This window comes from Giraffa tippelskirchi, chromosome 3 (genome assembly GCF_054371585.1).
Source record: "Giraffa tippelskirchi isolate mGirTip1 chromosome 3, T2T-mGirTip1v1.2.pri, whole genome shotgun sequence".
NCBI lineage: Eukaryota > Metazoa > Chordata > Mammalia > Artiodactyla > Giraffidae > Giraffa > Giraffa tippelskirchi.
This window is the reverse complement of record NC_137277.1, coordinates 134,653,892-134,674,971: the sequence shown is the minus strand read 5'-3', so window position 1 is coordinate 134,674,971 and position 21,080 is coordinate 134,653,892. Positions and strand designations below refer to the sequence as shown.

General features: G+C 38.8%; 1 pseudogene; it reads right to left on the bottom strand.

Annotated features, from left to right (window-relative positions):
* Positions 1–765: 765 nt before the first annotated feature.
* LOC145540476 (immunoglobulin superfamily DCC subclass member 3 pseudogene) overlaps positions 766–21,080 on the bottom strand; it is a 57,349-nt pseudogene continuing 37,034 nt past the window's right edge.

Below are 21,080 nucleotides of genomic sequence, written 5' to 3'. Positions count from 1 at the left end.
GGCCTTTTTTTTCACATTTTCTTTGACCAATTTCATCTTTATTTCTGCAGGATCCAAGAGGCCCACCCTTGGAGAGGAGCCAGGAGGGAAGGTCCAGTGATACAACACAGGCCCAACTGAGAACCAGTGAGCCTCAAGGTAGACATTTTCTTTTACACTTGGAAATTGGGAGTGTTTTTTTTTTTTTTAACTCTGGACTACAATTTAGGGAAAGAAGGGGTGCCCCTAAAGGGGCTTGAAGCAGAAGTATATTCAGGGTTCTGTGGAGCGGGGGGCTGAGGCCACGGCCCTGCTCCCCCAAGGACATTCATTCGGGTTGAGGTAGGTGCTGAAAACCAAAACAGCAAAACTCCATCCCAGGGAAAAAAAGTCGTGGAGGGTGACAGTGTCAGGCATCCAGCCACAGCAGGGGCATATTTTTGTCTAATTCACCTTCCTTTCTTTTTTCTTTCTCTGTCTCTCTTTTTTATTTTTGGTTTTTATGTTTGTTCTTTTTTTTAAAGGAAAACATTAGTTCAGTTCCAAGTCATGTGAGTACACGCAGAGGTGAAGGGGGGCCTTGGCCCAAGGTGGGGGCTCCTGTAGGAACCACTCTGGGTCCTTGGAGGGGTTTCTTGCTGAGGCTACTGCAGGTCTTGACAATCAGAGGGTCAGTCAGGACAGAAACGCAGGGAAGCCCCTATGTGAATTCCACATGAAAGGAGAAACCTTGCCTTTGACCTGAGAATAGGGGGGTTGCTCCCTCCAGAACCTGCCGGACACTGGCTACTGTCTTGAGGGAGCTGGTTGAGCAGCTGGTCCTCCACTCAGGAGGCCAGGGCCTATGTCCTAGGGTGGCAGGGCAGCAGGAGCCTCGGCCTCCGATGTCATCTCCTCCAGGAGGTTGAACCCCTGAAGCAGCAGCATGGAGAGCTGGGTCTCCTCACACAGGGGCAGGGCCTTGGGGGAATAGCTGTTCCAGTTCCTTCGTGTCCACACGTTTCCCGCCTCGGCCCAGTGGGCCCCTCTCTCTCTGTCCCACCCCATTCAGTGCCAGCACACCAGGGTCCCCCTGGCTCCAGGGGCCCTAAGTTGGAGAAGGGTGGTTTTCCACACCCTTACACAAGAAGACCCTGCCCCTTTGGCCAAATAAGAGGAAGAGGACACAAAAGATGATGCAGGTGACCTCAATGTGGATGCCGATGACAATGCACATGGTAGATGTCTAGTTGGTGGCCTCCTCTTTCCAACAGTCACACAGTGGGCTCAGGGATGCCCTTTCAGATGCTCCCCTCAAAGACACAGAGTGGACTGTGGCATTGCCATCCCCATGCTGGCTGTAGGCGAGCAGCTTCACATCATACACTGTAGTTGGGTCAAGCTGGCTGAGCCTATAAGAGAAGACAGTTCCAGGCAGCAGGATGGGGCCTGTGAAGGAGGCCTGTCAAGGAGGCCTTGCTTGCTGGGTGGTGAAAACACCTTCAAGCTGCCCTCTTGCTAGGCCAGCGGGTGCCGGGGCTCCCACAGCAGGTAGGGTAGAGCTGCCCAGGACCGTCACTGACAACTGGGGGGGACGCGGTTCACCTAGAGTGCTGGCCAGGGTGGGAGTGAAGGCTGAGCTGCACACTGCTCCCCCAAGGTATGTAGGCTTTGATGTAGAAACTGTAGGTGGTGGAAGGCTCCAGGTGGCTCACCAGGTGCTGGAAGGTGCTCTTGCTATGACTTCCTGATGCTCCAGCTCTGCGGAGTTGGCACCCTTCCTGATGTATAGGCCCACAATCTCCTTGGTCTTCACCAGGGGCTCCGTCCAGGGCATGCAGACCTCAGTGGACAACAGGAGATGGCCTGCAGCCCCTCAATCCACAGCAGAGTCAGTTTGGCGCTGGCTTACGAGGAGCTGGCACTGTTCTCAGCCACACACCGGTAAATGGCCTCATCTTCTGGCCGATTCCAGAAATGGTCAGGATGCTGTTGTTATTATTGAGCATGATATGGCCTCTGGTCCCCAGCACCTGTCCATTCTTCAACCACATCATGTGAGCGGGTGGCTCACCCTGGGCTTGGCAGGTGAACATGGCTGTAGTCCCAGCCGGCCTGGAGATGGACTGGGGGTGCTGGACAAACTCTGTTGGGGCTTGCACCACCAGCCGGCCCTGGGCCTTTCTCCTCACCCAGGTGCCAGGCCTTTTGGCTGCATAGACATAAAGACAGCTGAGCACTGGACAGTCACGTCTGAGATGATGAAGTTCCTCATGCTTGGCACCTGGATGTCCTCCACCCTGATGGGGTGGCCATCCAGGGGACTCCAGGACAAAATGGGTACGGTAACACACGCAAGCACAGTGGTCTGGTGCACAGTCAGGGTGAGGTTCTCAGGCCCCATGAGGACTGTAGACTCCTTGTAGGCCCCGGAGACCGAGCCTGTCACGGTGAGCCTGGCCCCATGGCTGACCCGGACACTGACAATATTTGAGGCCACACAGCAGAAGATGCCGCTGTCCTTGGCTCAAAGGCCGGTTATCTGCAGCAGCCCCATGGGCAGCAGTGTGTACCTCTCCTTGTCCATGTCACTGGGGACCTTGTTCTTCTCCTAAGTGATGAGGGGTTTAGGGAGCCCATGGATTTGTCACTGGAAGCGGGCCACACCACCCTCCTCACCTAGTGACCTGGGGATACACGTGGAAGTCTGACATGGTTGCAGCCTGGATTCTAGCCTTCCGACTGACCACCAGCCCAAAGTGGTTCTGAGCCACCCACATATAGTCCCCCTCATCTGAACAGCTGCCTCCTCCATCCAGCAGGAAGTGACGGATCATTAAGGACCTATTGGCCAGCACAGGAGAGTGGGGACTGTCCAGCAGCTCCACCTCATTCTTCTTCCAGGTGATTAGTCCCCTCCACCTGGCAGCCCAGCATTAACATGGGCTGCCCAGGAACTGAAATATCACCACTTGGCCCCACAGCAAATGCCAGTTCAGCAGAGTGGCCAAGACCTTCACTGGCCCCAGGCAAGAACAGCAAGAGCAGCAGCAGCAGCAGGAGCCGGGGCGGCAGTGGGGCTCGCAGTCTGCTAAACTCAGCGACGCCCAGCTCTGGGGTCTCTCGCAGGCTCACAGTGTTCCGCGGGTCCAGTGCCAGGGCTGAGTCAGGGGGGCTGGGGGCTGGGGCCACATGCTTGCCTAGGAGCGCTGGGAGTGCAGGGGGAGTGCGGCCCCTTGAGCCATCTTGCACCCAACCCAGTGATCAGGAATGTATTTTGAAGAAAGAAATCTCAAGTGTTAATAATTGAGTCTACCAAGACCCCAAGATATAAGATTAACACCCTAAAATTAATTGCATTTCTATATACTAGCAATAAACTTGCGGAATCCAAAAATAAAAATGCAGTACCATTTACAACTCAAGAGAAAAAAAAAAAAGAAAGAAACCCAGACATTTAAATCTAACAAAACATGTGCATGTAAACTAAAAACTATAAAATGCTAATGAAAGAAACAAAAAAATTATCTAAATGATGGACTACATTACGCCTCAAAAAGAACCTAAATAAATGGTGAGACATACCATGGGTTGAAGGGATTCAACAAAGTAAAAATATCAATTCTTTGAAAATTATTATACAAGTTTATCCTATCAAAATCTGAGCAAATTTGTTGTTGTTGTTGTTTTTTATAAGACAGTTTATTCTAAAATTTCTATGGAAAGTCAAAGGAACTAGAATAGCCAATATTCTGGTAAAGTAAATTAGCAGAGTTACTCAAGATTTATTAGATAGCTTCAGTAGTCAAGACGGGACTCGGGATAGACAGATAGATCTATTGTGCAGAATAGAGAATTCAGAAACAGTTCCACATATTTACAACCAACTGATTTTTGACAAAGGTGAAAAACACTTCAATAAATTGTGCTGGAGCAATGCATATTCATACTAAAGAATTATACCTCAGCTTAAATTTCAAAACTTATGCAGAAAATTAGCGTGGAATGAATGACAGATTTAAGTGTAAAACTATAAAAGTATAAAACTTAAGAGATAAGATAACATAGAGAAAATATTCTGGACTCAGGGCTCATTGAAGAGTTCCTAGACATAACATCAAAACCACAATTCATTAATGAAAAAATAGACATCTGATTTTATCAAAATTAAAAACTTAATCCATTTAAGGTTTAGAACTTGGTGAAGAGTTAATTGATATGACACCAAAACCATAATCTATTAATTAAAAAATAGAATATAACTTTATCAAAATTACAAACCTAATCCAACTGGAAATGGGAAAAGTCATGAAGGGATATTTTATTGAAGAGAATTTTTAGATGGTAAATAAGCACAAGAAAAGATGTTCAACATCAGTAGCCATCAGAGAATGGTGATTTTGGAATGTATTTTTGGAATGTATTTCTCTAATATCCATTAGAGAATGGATATTCCACAATGGAATATCACCATGCACTTTGTAGAACAACTAAAATTAGCAACAGTGACTAAATATCAAATGCTGGCAAGGATACAGAGAAACTGGATCTCTTATCCATTGCTGGTGGGAATGTGAAATAATACTACCATTCTGGAAAGTAGTTTGACAGTCCCTTAAAAAATAGGTTAAACTTACACATAACAAGTGACCCAGCAATTATTTGGGCTTCCCTTGTGGCTCAGATGGGAAAGAATCTGCTTGCAATGCGGGATACCTTGGTTCAATCTCTGGGTTGGGAAGATCCCCTAGAGAAGAGAATGGCTACCCACTCCAGTATTCTGGCCTGGAGAATTCCATGGACAGAGGCACCTGGCAGGCTACAGTCCATGAAGTCGCAAAGAGTAGGACATGACTGAGTGACATTCACTCACTCAGATTCAATGGTCAATTATCCCAGCAAAATGAAATCTTGTGTCCACATAAAAACCTACACATGGTTGTTCATAGAAGGCCTATTTGGAGTGGTCAAAACTGGCAACAGCCCATAAATTAATGGTTAAACACTTGTGATACTCTGGAATTCCACTTAAAAATAAAGTTGATTGAATTACCAACTTGAAAGGATCTCAAGGGCATTGTGTTGAGTGAAAAAAGTCAGTCTCAAAATGGTCACATACTACATAAGCCTATTTATATAACATTCTCTAAAAAAAATTATAGAGATGGCAAAGGGATTAGTGATGGCCAAGAGCTATGAAATGTTGGGGGAAAGGTGTGTATATGAAGATAAAAAGGTAATATGAGAGGGTCACAGATGTAGAAAACAAACTGATGGTTTCCAAACTGGGGAAAGGGAGTTGGGATGAATTGGGAGATTGGGATTGACATATACATACTACTATATATAAAATGGATAACTAATAAGGGCTGTATAGCACAGGGAACTATACTCAATACTCTGTAATGGCCTAAATGGGAAAAGAATCTAGAAAAGAGTAGATATACATATAACTGATTCACTTTGCTGTACACCTGAAACTAACATAGCATTATAAATCAACTGAACTCTAACAAAAATTAATAAAAAAAAAGATAACGAGGAAAAAATTTGTGGTGATGGAATGGTTCTGAATATTGATATAGTGTGGTGGTGATTACATCAACTTATGCATGTAGTAAAAAGACAATGAAACATACAATCTATCAAAGTCAAATCCTTGGATTTGGTACTGTACTCTAATTATACAAGATGTAACACTTGGGGAAACTTGGATGAAGGGTATGGCACACATCTTTGTATTATATTTGCAACTTTCTACAAAGCTGTTATTATTTCAAAATAAGAATGCATATTGGTATATAGTATATACATACATATTATATGCATGTGCATTATAAACATATAATGTTATAAATAATACATATCATATAAAGCATGTTATATATAATTGATTTAATGTGCCCATGTAAAGTACGCTGATTTACCAATTGATACATATGACAGTGTGAAAAGAGAGACTGCTACATATTTTTTATTGTCCAATCAGTGTATATGAAGATTCTTCATGAATCCCACCCGAAGTGAGGTGTGGTAATACATGGTGTCTACTTTCCTTACAAATGTTCTTATTGAAGGACCCTAGATTACTCTTGAGCTTTTTCCTCTGCTCCTTTTTTATAAAAATAGGAGTTTTCAGGGGAACCCAATACGTAGTTTGTGCCTCTCAAATGCTCTGCTTTCAGTATTGACTTCACTTGGTTCCCTTTTGACGTGTGTTGCTTTTCTTCATGAGATTAACTTTTCTTTTTGTTCACTGCCATATTCCCTGGACCTAGAACATATTAAGAAATCACAGTAAAATTTTCAGTGACTGGATGTATAAATATGCATCAACTAAAGAAATTAAACATTTTTTTTCATAGCTGCCAACAAAATATAAGATGTTCTATGTTGGGTCTCAGAAGGATATATATGTGTTAAATGAAAACACATGAATGGTTTCACCACCCTTTTTTCTTTTTTTTTTTTAACGCTTATCTTTAAAAATTTTTTTATTGAAGTATAGTTAATTTACAATGTTGAACATTGTTTTAAAATTAAGTAATCCTTTGATTGATTAATGAGACATTGTACCTTTGCTTGATTTCTGTAGTAAATATTTATAGGAAAACTCAAATTATTAATCAAACAGGAATATCTTTTAAGCATTGAAATAAACAAAAGAACCATGGTGAGATAAATTTCTAAATCCAAAAGTTTTGGAGGAAACAGGAAGGATGAAACAAAAGGAATGTATATGTATTTTCACTTTATTTATTTGTTTGGCTGTGCCAGGTCTTAGTTGTAGCACATGGAATCTTTTTTAGTTGCTGCATGTGGAATTTTAGTTCCCTGCCCAAGGACCGAACCTGGGGTCCCTGAATTGGGAGTGTGGATTCTTAGCCACTGGACCACCAGGGAAGTCCCAGAAATATATATTTTTAAAATAAAAGAATGCAGAGAAATGAAGAGGAAGAAGGATAAACAAAAACTGAAATACAAGAGGCAGAATGATAGACAAGCTGTACAATGCTCATCCTCAACTTAGTCATCCATAATAACTCTTGCATAATGAAAACCTTTTATGTAACAACATAAGAGATTCATCCCGCAGGACATGATTCAGTACAACAAAAATAAAATAAAGGTAATTAGTTCAATGACTTTTCAAGGAGAAACTGGCTGTTCTGCATTGTGCCATGTTGTGATATGCCTGTAGGAGGGACAATAAAATAGGGAAAGAAAAGATAAATGAAAAATGAACTTAATTAAAAATACATGTCATCTCCAGACAAACTGATTTAAATCATCCAAGTTGTGGAAAAACAACTTTAAACATGCAACAATTTATAGAATATTGTTTGCTAATCCATCCTAAGAAATCTAATGAAGATAACCTTTCCAATCAAAGGCCAAAGGAAACTTTGTTTTATAAAAAGTTGTGTAAAATTATCCACAGGGACATCCCTGGTGGTTCAGCAGTTCAGATTCCATGCTTCTACTGCTGAGGTCATGAGTTCCACCCTTGTCATGGAAACAAGATCCTTCATGCCAAGGGACAGGAGGCGTCCCAGTTGGCACAGCAGTAAAGAATCCGCCCACCAACGCAAGAGATGTGGATTCAATCCTTGGCTTGGGATGATCCCCTGGAGTAGGAAATGGCAATTTGCTCCAATATTCTTGCCTGGAAAATTCCATGGACAGAAGAGCCTGAAGGGCTATAGTGTGTGGGGTTGCAGGGTGTCAGATATGACTGAGTACAGCCAATTTATTGGCACAGCCAATAAATAAACAAAACAATATAAAAACTGGAAGAATGTCATGTATGGATGTGAGAGTTGGACTGTAAAGAAAGCTGAGCACTGAAGAATTGATGCTTTTGAACTGTGGTGCTGGAGAAGACTCTTGAGAATCCCTTGGACTCCAAGAAGATCCAACCAGTCCATCCTAAAGGAAATCAGTCCTGAATATTAACTACAAGGACTGATGTTGAAACTGAAACTCCAATACTTTGGCCATCTGATGCAAAGAACTGACTCATTGGAAAAGACCCCGATGCTGGGAAAGATTGAGGGAGGGAGGAGAAGGGGATGACAGATGGTTGGATGGCATCACTGACTCGATGGACATGAATTTGAGTAAGCTCTGGGAGTTGGTGATGGACAGGGAGGCCTGGTGTGCTGCAGTCCATGGGATTGTAAAGAGTCAGACACGACTGAGTGATTGAACTTAGCTGATAAAAACCGGACTCCAGCATAGTTAAGATTTTTTTTTAATTAAACATAAGCTATAAAATAAGATTTTTGTCAATACCAAAGTACCAGAAAGTTAAACAAAATAGTAATTAAAAGAAAAATGTAATATTTGAAGGATCAACTAGGAACGAATAAAAATCATTATTTTGAAGGGATAGATGAGAACAAAGTTAAAAAGACAGAACTAAACATACAATGTATACACTATTTCTTTTTGTAGTTTTGAATTTTGAACCATAAATTATTTACAATCTCAAAAATGAAAATGAAATTGGAAAATAAGAAACCTAAGTATATAAACCAGATATTATTAACTACAGAAAGAAAAAAAAAAATGACCCACCACAGTTTTTGCTATTTTTTTTTAGACATTTCATTTTGAAATCATTTTGGTTTACAGAGCAACTGCAAAAGAAAAGAAAATGAGTGTTAGCCGCTCAGTTGTGTCTGACTCTTTTGATCCCATAGACTGACTGTGAACCTGCATTTCCCTCCTTGCAGGCAGATTCTTTACCATCTGAGCCACCCCGGAAACCCGAGAAACTGCAAAAGTAGTACTAATTTTGCCCCACTTACCCTAACATTATCTCATGTAATGTTAGTATATTTACAAAAACTGTTAAAGTAACATTGTCTGAATACTATTAAGTTTATTCAAATTTCACCGGTTTTTCTATTTATGCCCTTTTTCTGTAAATCCCAATCCATGATATCCACTGCATGTGGTCTTTATGACTTCATATTCGAGGTTAACGCATGATGATTTCTTGGTTTTTCCTTGTCTTTCATGACTTCTTCAGTTTTGAAAGGTCCTGACCATTTATTTTTTACAATATCCCCCAGTTTAGGTTTGTCTATGGTTTTGTCATGATTCGACTGAGGCTATGGATTTTGAGGAAGAATAAATGTTAAGGGGCCTCCTCACTGTGTCAAACAGGGGTATATGAACTCAGTATGAGTTAATTCTGGTGATCTTAACATTGACTATTGGCTAAAGTGGTACTTGCTAAGTTTCTCTACTGAAAAAAAAAAAACAAAAACAACTCATTTCTCTTGCCAGAAGCTATTTTTTACAAGTGAGATACAATCCAGCTGATATCCAAGGGAAGGGAATTAAACTTCACCTTTTAGAGGGATGGTTACCAAACAATTAGTGGACATACTAATTAGCTGTTAAAATCAACATTGTTGCTTTTCAGTAATGTCCAGTCTTTGTGACCCCATGGACTGCAGCACAACAGATTTTCCTGTCCTGCACCATCTCCCAGAGTTTGCTCAAACTCATGTCCACTGAGTCATTATATCAATTAACAAATAATTTGAGGAGATATTTGGATTCTATTCAAATAGTATTTTTCTTATCATAAAGTTTCCCACACTTTTTACAGCATTCCTCAGTACATTTTTTCCTGCAGCATTAATTATAATCACTTTCTGTATCCCTCACTCATTCACCATTCATAATATGGACTTTTCTGTAGGCAATGTGTCCCCTCTCCCCATTCATTTACTTATTTATGCTACCATTTATTTACATCAGCATGAACTCCCTGATACTTGCTTTGTTATTTTGATTGTAATTCATTATAATTCTATCATTATTTATATTGTTACACAGACTGTTCCATTTTCAGCCACTGGAAGCTGTTTCACGTGCCTGCTTTTTTTTTCCTTCCTTACATTCTAGAACTAGGTGTGTCTGACTCATGTTTCTTGCTTTATTGCTAGAATTAACCATTTTGCTGAGTTCTGTTCCTTTTTTTAAAATTAATTTTTATTGGAGTATAGCTGCTTGTGGCTCAGCTGGTAAAGAATCTGCCTGCCATGCGGGAGACCTGGGTTCGATCCCTGGGTTGGGAAGATCCCCTGGAGAAGGGATAGGCTACCCACTCCAGTATTCCATATTCTGGCCTGGAGAATTCCATGGACAGTCCATGGGGTTGCAAAGAGTCGGACATGACTGAGCAACTTTCACTTTCACTATAGTTGCTTTACAATGTTGAGTTAAATTTCTTCTGTACAGCAAAGTGAATCAACTATATGTATGCATATATGCTCACTTTTTAAGATTTCCTTCCTGTTAAGTAGAGTTCCCTGTGCTATACAGTAGGTTCACATTAGCTACATTAGTTATCTATTTTATATATATTATCAATAATGTATATATGTCAATCCCAATCTCTCAATTCATTTTACCCTCCCCTTCTCTCCTTGGCGTCCATACTTTTGTTTTCTATAAATAAGATCACTTATACCATTTTTCTAGATTCCACAAATATGTGTTAACACATTTGTTTTTCTCTTTCTGACTTACTTCACTCTATATGGTGAATAGTGTTATCTGTATGGTGAATACTGTTTAGTGTTTAGAAAGCAAATCTGTGTCCCAAGTTTTGTTCACTCTTACTGTATTATCTGTATCTAGGCCATCACAACAGAGAAAACACATATCAATTGTATGTATAACAACCCATGTGGACACAATTATATTTATTTCCCGTTATGTATGTATGATAAACTAGAGTACATGCTGATTTCTAATTCTAATCTAGTATCATGGAATTTATTCTAACCTCCTCATTACTTTCTTATTTATCACTTCTATGTAGTATGATTGGAGAAGGAAATGGCAGCCCACTCCAGTATTCTTGCCTGGAAAATCCCCCCTGGTAGGCTCCTCCGTCCATGGGGTCGCAAAGAGTCGGAAATGACTGAGCAACTTCACTTCACTATGTAGTACAATACCTGGCTCCCATTTTGCATAATTTATTTTCTGATTTGATCAATTCTAGTAAATATACAAAGCATTTTTCAAAATTGCTAACCCATATCCCTGTGAAAAACAAATTTATCAACTAAGCAGAGAGTTTACGTTTAGTTATTTTTATGGTTAGTCTTACAGAATACAGTCAAAACATGCTTTTCCAAAATTATCAAGCCAGCTCCTTTGTACTTATTTCCCCTCATGTGGATGCGCCATATAGATGTGCTATACATGCACAAAGAGCAGATTCACTTGTCACAGTTCACATTTCATCCTGGTATTCCACAACACCCTGGTTGATTTCTTAAAATTTGCATACAGTAAAATTCATCCTATCATGGGCTTTAAAAATGCAGAATAATTTACCCATCACCTTGATATCATAAACATGGTTCAGTCACACTGAAATCTCCTTCTGTGGTCTCTATTGAAATCTCTTTTCATTTCCTGACCCTTAGTGACAACTGATCTTTGTTTCTATTGCTCCTCATTCTGTTCTGTTCGATCTGTGGATTTCTCCTTTCACCAAAACCATAGTCTTTACTATTGTGTATGCATGTGTGCGTGCTAAATCGCTTCAGACATGCCCGACTCTTTGCGATCCTATGGACTGTAGCCTGCCAGGCTATTCTGACCATGGGATTCTCCAGGCAAAAATACTGGAGTGAGTTGCCATTTCCTCCTCCAGGGCATCTTCCAGACACAGAGATCCAAACACATCTGCATCTTCTGCCTTGCAGGTAGGTTCTTTGCTGTTGAGTCACCAGGGAAACCCCTAGAACCTATTGTATTTCTCCCTAATGGTTCTATCAATTACAGAGAGAAGAATACAGAAACTTCCAGCAATACTGTGCATATGTCCATACCGCCTTTCAGATCTATTAGAGGTCTCACCTATGGAGCTCTAATGTTAGATATATTCAATAATTTAGTATCATATTATCATCTTGAGGAACTGACCTCTTTATCAATATGTTCATTTTATTTCATTCTACTCTATGAATCCAGTGTAGATTTGGTCTACACTATATTCCTTCTCCTTGTATAACTTCCTTAAGCCTTCTTTGTAGAGGAGTTTGTTGGCAGTAGATTTCCTTAGATTTTTGTTCCTTTGTGCTAGAAAATCTTTAGTTTTTCTTCATTTTTTAAGACTATCTACCTTGGATATATAATTCTGAATTGACAGTATTTATTTCTTCAGCAATTTTTATTTTTTCCAATTTTCTTCCTACTTGCATGAATGATGACTATAAGTCACTTGTAATTCTTTTTTTTTATAATTCTTAATCCATCCTATTATAGATAATGAGTCCAGCTCCATTATATTTCAATATTTTTTCTTTGCTTTCTAGTAGTTTGAAAATGATATGTCTATGCAAAAAATACTGTTTATCTTGCTTAATGAAGGTTTTGAATTTATGGTTGAGAATCTGCATTATTTTTGGAAAAATTTAGAGAATAGTTTCTCTAATATTCTCATATTCTTCTCTTTTGGAGTTTCCAACTACATGGATTTCAGAATGGTTTAAATAACTCTTGTATATTGCTTTCCACCTATGCTATCTTTACTTTGGGGGCTGGGTAACATTTACAGTCCTATCTTTTATATAAAATGAGTAATTTCTTAACTGTATTGAGTCTACTTATGAGGCTGTCAAAGGACCATCACATTACAGTTTTTTAAAAATTCTTGCTTATAATTATCTCTGTCATAAATTTATGTTTTAACTTTATTCTGATGATGGTGCTATTTCTTTCTCTGATAATGGTGTTTTTCCTCTGTGTTGAATTTTTTTTTATTATTGAAAGCTGGGCATATTATAGAGAACATTAGACACCAGTATGATTGAAATTAAGCAAGCCTTTCTTTCTCGCAGGCCTTTGGTATGGAAATTTGTATTAATACAGTCAGTAGTTTCATTGAGTATAAAATTTGATGTTGATAATATTATTCTAAGTGCACTATAAGCTTCATATTCTGCTTGTGTTTTATTTGTGTTCAGTTCAGTTCAGTCACTCAGTCATCATGTCTGACTCTGTGACCCCATGGACTGCAGCACTCCCGGCTTCCCTGTCCAGCACCAGATCCCAGAGCTTGTTTAAACTCATATCTATCAAGTCAGTGAGGCCATCAAACCATCTCATCCTCTGTCATCCTCTTCTCCTCCTGCCTTCAATCTTTCCCAGCGTCAGGGTCTTTCCCAATGAATCAGTTCTTCCCAACAGGTGGCCAAAGTATTGGAACTTCAGCTTCAGCATCAGTCCTTCCAATGAATATTCAGGACTGACTTCCTTTAGGATTGACTGGCTTGATCTCCTTACAGTCCAAAGGACTCTCAAGAATCTTCTCCAACACCACAGTTATTTGTGTTACCTATGCTCATGAAGCCTATATTAGTTGTGGACTAATTTGTCAGAAAATTTTTATCAAAACTGTCTTCCTTCTTGCCTTTAAGCATCTCTGCTTCACTTTGGATTTTGCTTTTGTATTACTTGTTAAATAGGATTGACCTGCTGCTTTTCTCCAAGCTGCAACACAGTAACTTTTCCTTGTAATTTCCTTTATGGTGGTGTCATATGTGGTGGTGTCATGGTGGTGTGTTGCAGGAAACATTCTTTGGTATTTTGTTCAAGTCTTAAAATGAGACTGGCTCTGTGAAACTTTGGACTTGTGGCCTTTGAGCATGCTCCTCTGCTTTCCTCAGTTGGTATACTGGTTGTAGCATATATTCCTGAATCTCTTTGTGGGTAGAGTTTTATTATTTTTCTTTCCCTATTCATCATGCCTTAATGGCAAAGGGTTTCCCTTGGACCCCAAAACTACCATTTTTATTTTCCTTTTCCTCTACAAAGTAAAGGTTTTGGCTCATAGATAAAAGAGACAAGATTGATCTGGGCCAATATCCACTCTCAACCATCATCATGAGAGAATCTTTCTCAAAATACTACCACTTTTCCTTGTGATGAAAAGCCTACAAGAGGGTCAAATTCCTCTTTGTTCAAGATCTCTTTGCTAACCATTGATTAGATTTTAGCAATTTGTTAACAATTTCTAGCTTAATCTCCTTTTAAAACTTGCATAGTCTGGCAGTATCTGCCCAAACAAGCAAATCTTCAGGTCCTGTATCTCCCTGCAGGTTCCTATCTCTCCCCAGATTTCATGTTAGTTGTATACCTTTCAACCTTACTTTTCTGTTGGATTCTAGAAAAGAAATTGGTTTGCATTTTGTCCAGGTTTTTCTTATTATAAAGGTGATAGCAATGCTTTTGCTTGCTCTCTCTACATTTTGAAGATGAAAACTTCCTCTCAACTAAATTTTTATAATAGCAAAATAATTTTATATCCTTAGAAGGACATACACTAAGGACAAACATAACTACAGAGAAATCTTAAACTTCAATTAGGTGGTTTATTTGTAGAAGTAATACTGGTATTGTGATTCTGAAATTATTTTATGAACATTGTAATATGAAATAAGTAGGTAAATATATTAATATTCATAGGAACCAAGGCTTCCTTTGTAAGAGAAAATTAAAAAGTGAAGAAAGGGAAAATCTTCCAGTGGCAAATTTGAATTAGAAATGCCAACATGAACTCAAATATTTATAAGTATAAAAATAAATACATGTTTTTTCCTAACCCCAATGAAATGTTAGGATTTTCATTTAACACAGTTATTTGTTCTAAGTACCATTTCCTTCTAAAAGTTACCGAACCTTTGCAAAAGTAGCTTATTTTGAGTATGGGGCAGGAAATATATAGTGCCAGATTCAAGCACTTTGGCCAGAAGGCAAGCAGGTCCCCAAACACTAATGAGAGCACACCTAAAAGGAAAATATGCTATAATAAGAACGCCATCATTTTGTAATGATTAAAGTAATACTTAGGCAAGCATCATAATGCATGCAAAATCATTTGGTGAAAGTATTTAGGGGACAAGACAATATTATTATATCAAAATATCACCTCATAAACTGCTTACAAATTGTACTTATGAATGTGTGAAAGTGAAGTCGCTCAGTTGTTTCCGAATCTTTGCGACCCCATGGACTGTAGCCTACCAGGTTTTTTCATCCATGGGATTCTCCAGGCAAGAATACTGGAGTGGGTTGCCATTCTTCCCATCCCAGGGTTGGAACCTGGGTTTCCTGCATTGCAGGCAGACTCTTTAACATCTGAGCCACCAGGGAAGTCTATGAAAGTACAGTATACTTTTAAAATGGAGATATCTGGTGCCTATCAGCTTAAGCAATTTATTAAATGTACCATCACCAACTTTGGGGCAAATCTGAAATCATATGTATTCTGGCACAATGCAAAAAGTGTACTTTACATCAAAAAGAAAACTCTGCATAGTTCTCTGTCAAAAAATGTTTAATGCAAAATAGATCATGAGTAAATAATCTGGCAAATACAGAATATGACTGATTATACAGAATAATGGGATTCGATTCCAAACCTTAAAAGAATCATATAATGAGAAGAATGGAGAATGTTCTAAAATTAAAGAGATTAGAGACAATAATCAAATACAATATATAATCCTTTGTTGAATCCTGAATTTTTAAAAAAGACATTGAAATCTGCTTTCAGAGTAAATGAGGAAATGTGAATGTGGAATTGACATTTGGTGATAACAGAATTTAACTGAAATGTTAGAGGTGTGATGATATCCCTTTGATTATGTAAGAAGTTATTCTTAAAAGGCACATGCAGAAATATAAAAGGTAGAAGGTTATATCTTCACCTTAAAAGTTAACACTATACACACACACTCATGCACATGTGTGCATGCAATTTGTATGTGAATAGAGGGGGAAGAAAACATGGCCTGTTGTATTCAAGCTCCTTCAAATGATGCTCAAAGATTCTCTACTCAAGAATGCAAGCTGATCTTGTTTTCTAAGCCTAGATCTAAAGAACAAGCTATATTAAGATTATCATTTCTCTATGCATTTATTAGGAGTTTAATTTTGACCTTCCCAATTGTCAGGTATTATCATAGGGCAATCATTTTCAATGCATGGTTGCAGAGATGACAACAGTCAGAAACATCAGTTTCACAACTGCATCGCCCAGACCTACTGAATCAGAAGCTCTAGAGGTGGGGCCCAGCAACATATGCTTCATTAAGCTATTCATGTAATTCTTTGTAAAATAAAATTTTAGAAGCATATAGCTAAGGTAATTATATATATATGTATATATATATATATATATATGATAATGTTTGTTTTTTGTGATTTACAGTAAAGTGTTGGAAAGAGTAAGGAAAGCAAATGCAAAATAAAAATAAGACATTTCCAGAGTCAGAGTCACAAGACATGTAATATAACAGCAACAGAGTACATACATGCTGTTAAAACATAAATATCCATATATGTGAATTCTAAGATGCATATCTTAACTAAAATAAAATAAATAAAATTTTAATATGTCTTAAATAAAAATAAACAGCATGCTAAAAAACAGAGGCATCACTTTGCCAACAAAGGTCCATATAGTCAAAGCTATGGTTTTTCCAGTAGTCATGTACAGATGTGAGAGTTGGACCATAAAGAAGGCTCAGCACCAAAGAACTGATGCTTTCCAACTGTGGTACTGGAGAAGACTTTTGGGAGTCCCTTGGACAGCAAGGACATCAAACCAGTGTTCTCTGATTTTCTAAAGGAAATCAATCCTGAATATTCATTGGAAAGACTGATGCTGAAGCTGAAACTCCAATACTTTGGCCCCCTGATGCAAAGAGTCAAATCACTGGAAAATACCCTGATGCTGGAAAGATTGAGGGCAGGAGGAGAAGTGGATGACAGGGGATGAGATGGTTAGATGGCATCCCTGACTCAATGGACATGAGTCTGAGCAAACTCCAGAAGATGGTGAGGCACAGGGAAGCCCAATGTGCTGCAGTCATGGAGTCCCAAAGAGTCAGACACAATGACTGAACAACAATAAATAAAATAAATGGTCAGTTCTAAGCAGAAGTAAAGAAGATTTCTTCATGGAAAAGGTAATAACTATGAGTCAAATCATGACCTTGAATTGGCCACATCAGGAGGGCTTCCCAGGTGGTGCTAGTGGTAAAGAACTCACCTGCCAATTCAGGAGATGTAAGAGATGTGGGTTCAATCCCTGGGTTGGGAGGATCCCCTGGGGGAAATTGGCAACCCATACCAGTATTCTTGCCTGGAGAATCCCATGGGTAGAGGAGCCTGGCAGGCTACAGTCCATGGAGTCACAAAGAGTCAGACATGACTGAAGTGACTTAGCACAGGAATCTAGTACATTATGCAACTTTTAGATATTCTCCCAAATAGTCAAACATTGATTCCAGGCTTCAGGACTGCCTTCTTCCCAGGTAGCATTATAAAGTATGGAAACCTTTCTGGTTATCTTGGATTCCTCTGGAACCAAAACCTTATTCTGACCTCAGTGGATGATGGGGAGGCCCTGCACTCTTATTTCTTTTATGTCCAGCTTGTTCCTTCTGTGAATTCTACCACCAAGGCAAAATGGTGACTGATGTTGACTGCCGAAGATTTTCTCACTGTTCAGTTTCCCAGTGCTGTCATCATCCAACTTTTGAATTCTTTTCAATGTCCTACTTTGACATAGAATTAAAAGAGATACTTCTGGCCACCCTGCCAAAACTCCCAACAATGTACCTGGATTTTAATTACCATTAAAGGTGAAACTAAGAATGGAATCTACAATGGTGAATTTAAAAAGTTCCTGTTTCTTCTCTACTTTTGTCATAAATTCTGATGACTTTTTCGTCGTTACCATTTAATATCTCTTTCTTTCTCTATCGCTCTGTCCTCTATATATAATATATGATATGGTTTTAAATATTTATTTTGGTATTCATAATGCATTGCATATATAAATGTGTGCAAATAAATATCTGTATACACTTAAACACATGGTTTAAGTGAATCTACACATGTATTAAGGCCCTCCAGAGAAACAAATCAGTTATACTTAATTATTTACAATTTTGTTTTTGTTCCTTATTTTTGAATTGTCACCAAAGGTCATTTGGGGTTGCAGACACATTGTGAAGCATCAGAGGAAAAGTGAATCAGTAGGAGACGGGATAATGGTTATCAGCTACACCAACTATTTTCTTACAGGGAGGAAAATCAGCCATGGTAAAAAAGATCATTGGTTTTTCTGTGCTGGACAAGGAAGAAGAAAGGGTAGTCTGCACACAACCTGGGGATGATTCTTACATATGACAGAAGTAGTGGCCATGGCCTCCATGCCTTCCTCATTGACCTCCACAAAGGACCCACGTAGGACCTTGAACAGGTACAAGTCTCTTTTTGATGACACCCAAGAAGAGTAGACTTGGCCTGCTAGAAGGCATCAGCCATTGAAGAAGACATGTAAATAGCCAACTAAAAAGGTGTTCAACATCATTAACTGCTGTGTGTTACTCGTTCAGTCATGTTTGACTCTTTGTGACCTCATGTACTCTAGCTGGCCAGGATCCTCTGTCCATGGAGTTCTTCAGGCAAGAATACTGGAGTGGGTTGCTGTTCCTTTCTCCAGGAGATCTTCCCAACCCAGAGGATAAAAGCAGGATCTTCTGTAGGCAGATTCTTTACTGTCTGAACCACAGGAAAGCCCTAGATGAGCCCTTCCCAGGATGTGAAGAGCATCCTCCATGTCATATTTCTTCTCTAGCTTAACTCTAAGGAGGAAGCCTTCCATCTCTTCTTCATCCATCATGTCTGGTTTTGTCAATTCCATGAATTTCTCATAAGTAAGTTATTTTTCCACCCCTTCACAATTGGTCATTTTCCCTGGAAGCATGTTATACCTATTCAGCTTCTTGCCAATTAAGAGAAGCACCAAATTCTTGGTAAATAGTTCTTCTATATATGTCCTTTCAAAGGTAGATTCCTCAAACATCACTTACAAAGAATTGTCTTCATTCTTGCAGACTTTCAATGGTTTTTCTTTGGTCTGAAATTTGTTAAATTGATGACCCTAGTTTCCTGTGAATTAGATGGCTTTCATAGGAATCAGATTAGTCACTGAATTAACTGAATTTGCAGATGACATCTATAATTTCACTTTTTATTTCTTGGCAAGCCAGGTGCGTCTGTGTTTTCTGAACTCCTCTGTAAAGTTGCTAAGGTCAGGTTCTTTCATCTTTGCTTGGTAGAATTTGCAGCAGCAATATTTGAAAGATGAGAGGAAATAATAAAACTTTTTTCCAAAGAGTCTTTTGGCAGTTCTAAGCAGGTACTGTGCATCAGACCTGGGAACTTTGATGCAGCAACTGGAAATCCTGGTGGACATAGTCACCTCTGATTCCACTTTTACTTAATATCTAGATTGTAGTTTTTCTATGTGCTCCCATGAAAACCATGGCCAGGTCAGAAAAGATGCTGTTGGGAGAGAAAAACATGTTTATCAGTATCAGTACAAGTCAAAAGTATATTATAGTACACTTATGTATAACATAATTACATATATATATATATATATATTTAACATATCTATATAAAAATGTATACCCTATAATTCTATAAATATGCAATTATTATTACCCAGTAGTATATGTATGTGTGTGTGTGTACTTTTCTTCCTTTGGAATAAGGAATTGACTCACATGATTATGGAAGTTGAGAAGTCCCACAGATTGCAGTCACCAAGCTACAGAACCACAGATTGCAGTCACCAAGCTACAGAACCAGGAGAGCTAATGGGTCTCTTCAGTCTGAAAGCCAGAAGGTTGGAGACCCAACTGGGGAGGGTCCAGTGTTTCAGTTTCAGGGCAAAGCCAGACAATGACTGATTTCCCAGTGAAAGCATTTGAGCAAAAAGAATTTTTCTTACTCAGCCTTTTGGTCCTATTCAGGTCTTGTTGTTTAGGAGGAGACTCACAGTGGAGAGAGCAATCTTCTCTACTTAGTGCACTGATTGAAATGCTTATCTTATCCAGAAACACCCTCATAGACACATCCAGCGTACTATTTGACCAAATCTCAGGCACTTGTGGGTCAGTCAAATTGACATATAAAATTAGCCATTGAATTAAATTAGCCATAAAATTAAATACAATTAATCTTTGTATTCAAATATGCACCAATAATATAATTTCCTTTATTAAAAAAAATTTTTAAAGTGGATATTACCATTTGAACTGGAAACCTGCATGCATTCTAGAGAAGAAAATTCTCTACCTCCTTCTCATGATCCAGGCTAAGATGCTTATCTTACATGATTGATAATTGGAAAAGAGATCCTGGAAGTGGATCAGTGGAAAATCAGAAAGCCTCCTAAAGGTGAAATCATTTAAAAGTGGCTGATCATCATCAATGGGTCCTCAACCCACCCCTAAGAGCAAGATTTACTTGTGTAATGAGTTTGAGCTTTTCTCCAAATTCATTTTTTATCAGGAAGAGAAATATTCTATCTTTAGATGTTTCTCTCAGTGTCATTTTTTTTTTCATATTCTAATTACCCACTAAATACACTAAAGTATATTTTATATTAGAATAAAGGTGAAATGAAGTCCCTTTTAAATCAACATGTGGAACAATTCCAGCAATGATTTACATTCATTCTGCAAGACTTTGCCACGAATGAATCTGCCACATGGGAATTTTTTCCTCCTCAAACTGCCGACTTTCTTACTAAACCACTGAGACGACAGTTTTTCTCTGAGCCTAAAGCTCATATTATTATTATTATTTTTTTTTTTTTTTGCAGAACGCTTACTGGCTTCAAAGAGGACATACAAGGAATAAGGGCTTACCTTAGTTCTTGAGAACTGAGGCAGAGGTGCTTTTTCAGCGTTTAACAATACTAAGAAGGAGAAAAGATGATCATAGCTGACTTTTCATAGCAACTGACTGCAGGGGGCAAATTGCTACATCAAATAGGAGCCACAGGCTCTCACACATCGCCTCCTATGAGTCTTCTTTCTTGAGCACAGATAAGGGAAAAGAGATGTATTGCTATCATTTCATTCTCCTATCATTTAATCAACATTCATCCAAGACAAGTGGAACTTTATTAAGTAAAAATAAGTACAAATGTGAATCCTCTGCTTTGGTCTTGTGAAATGCCTCTTATATTTACTCTGAATTAACTCAACGATCAC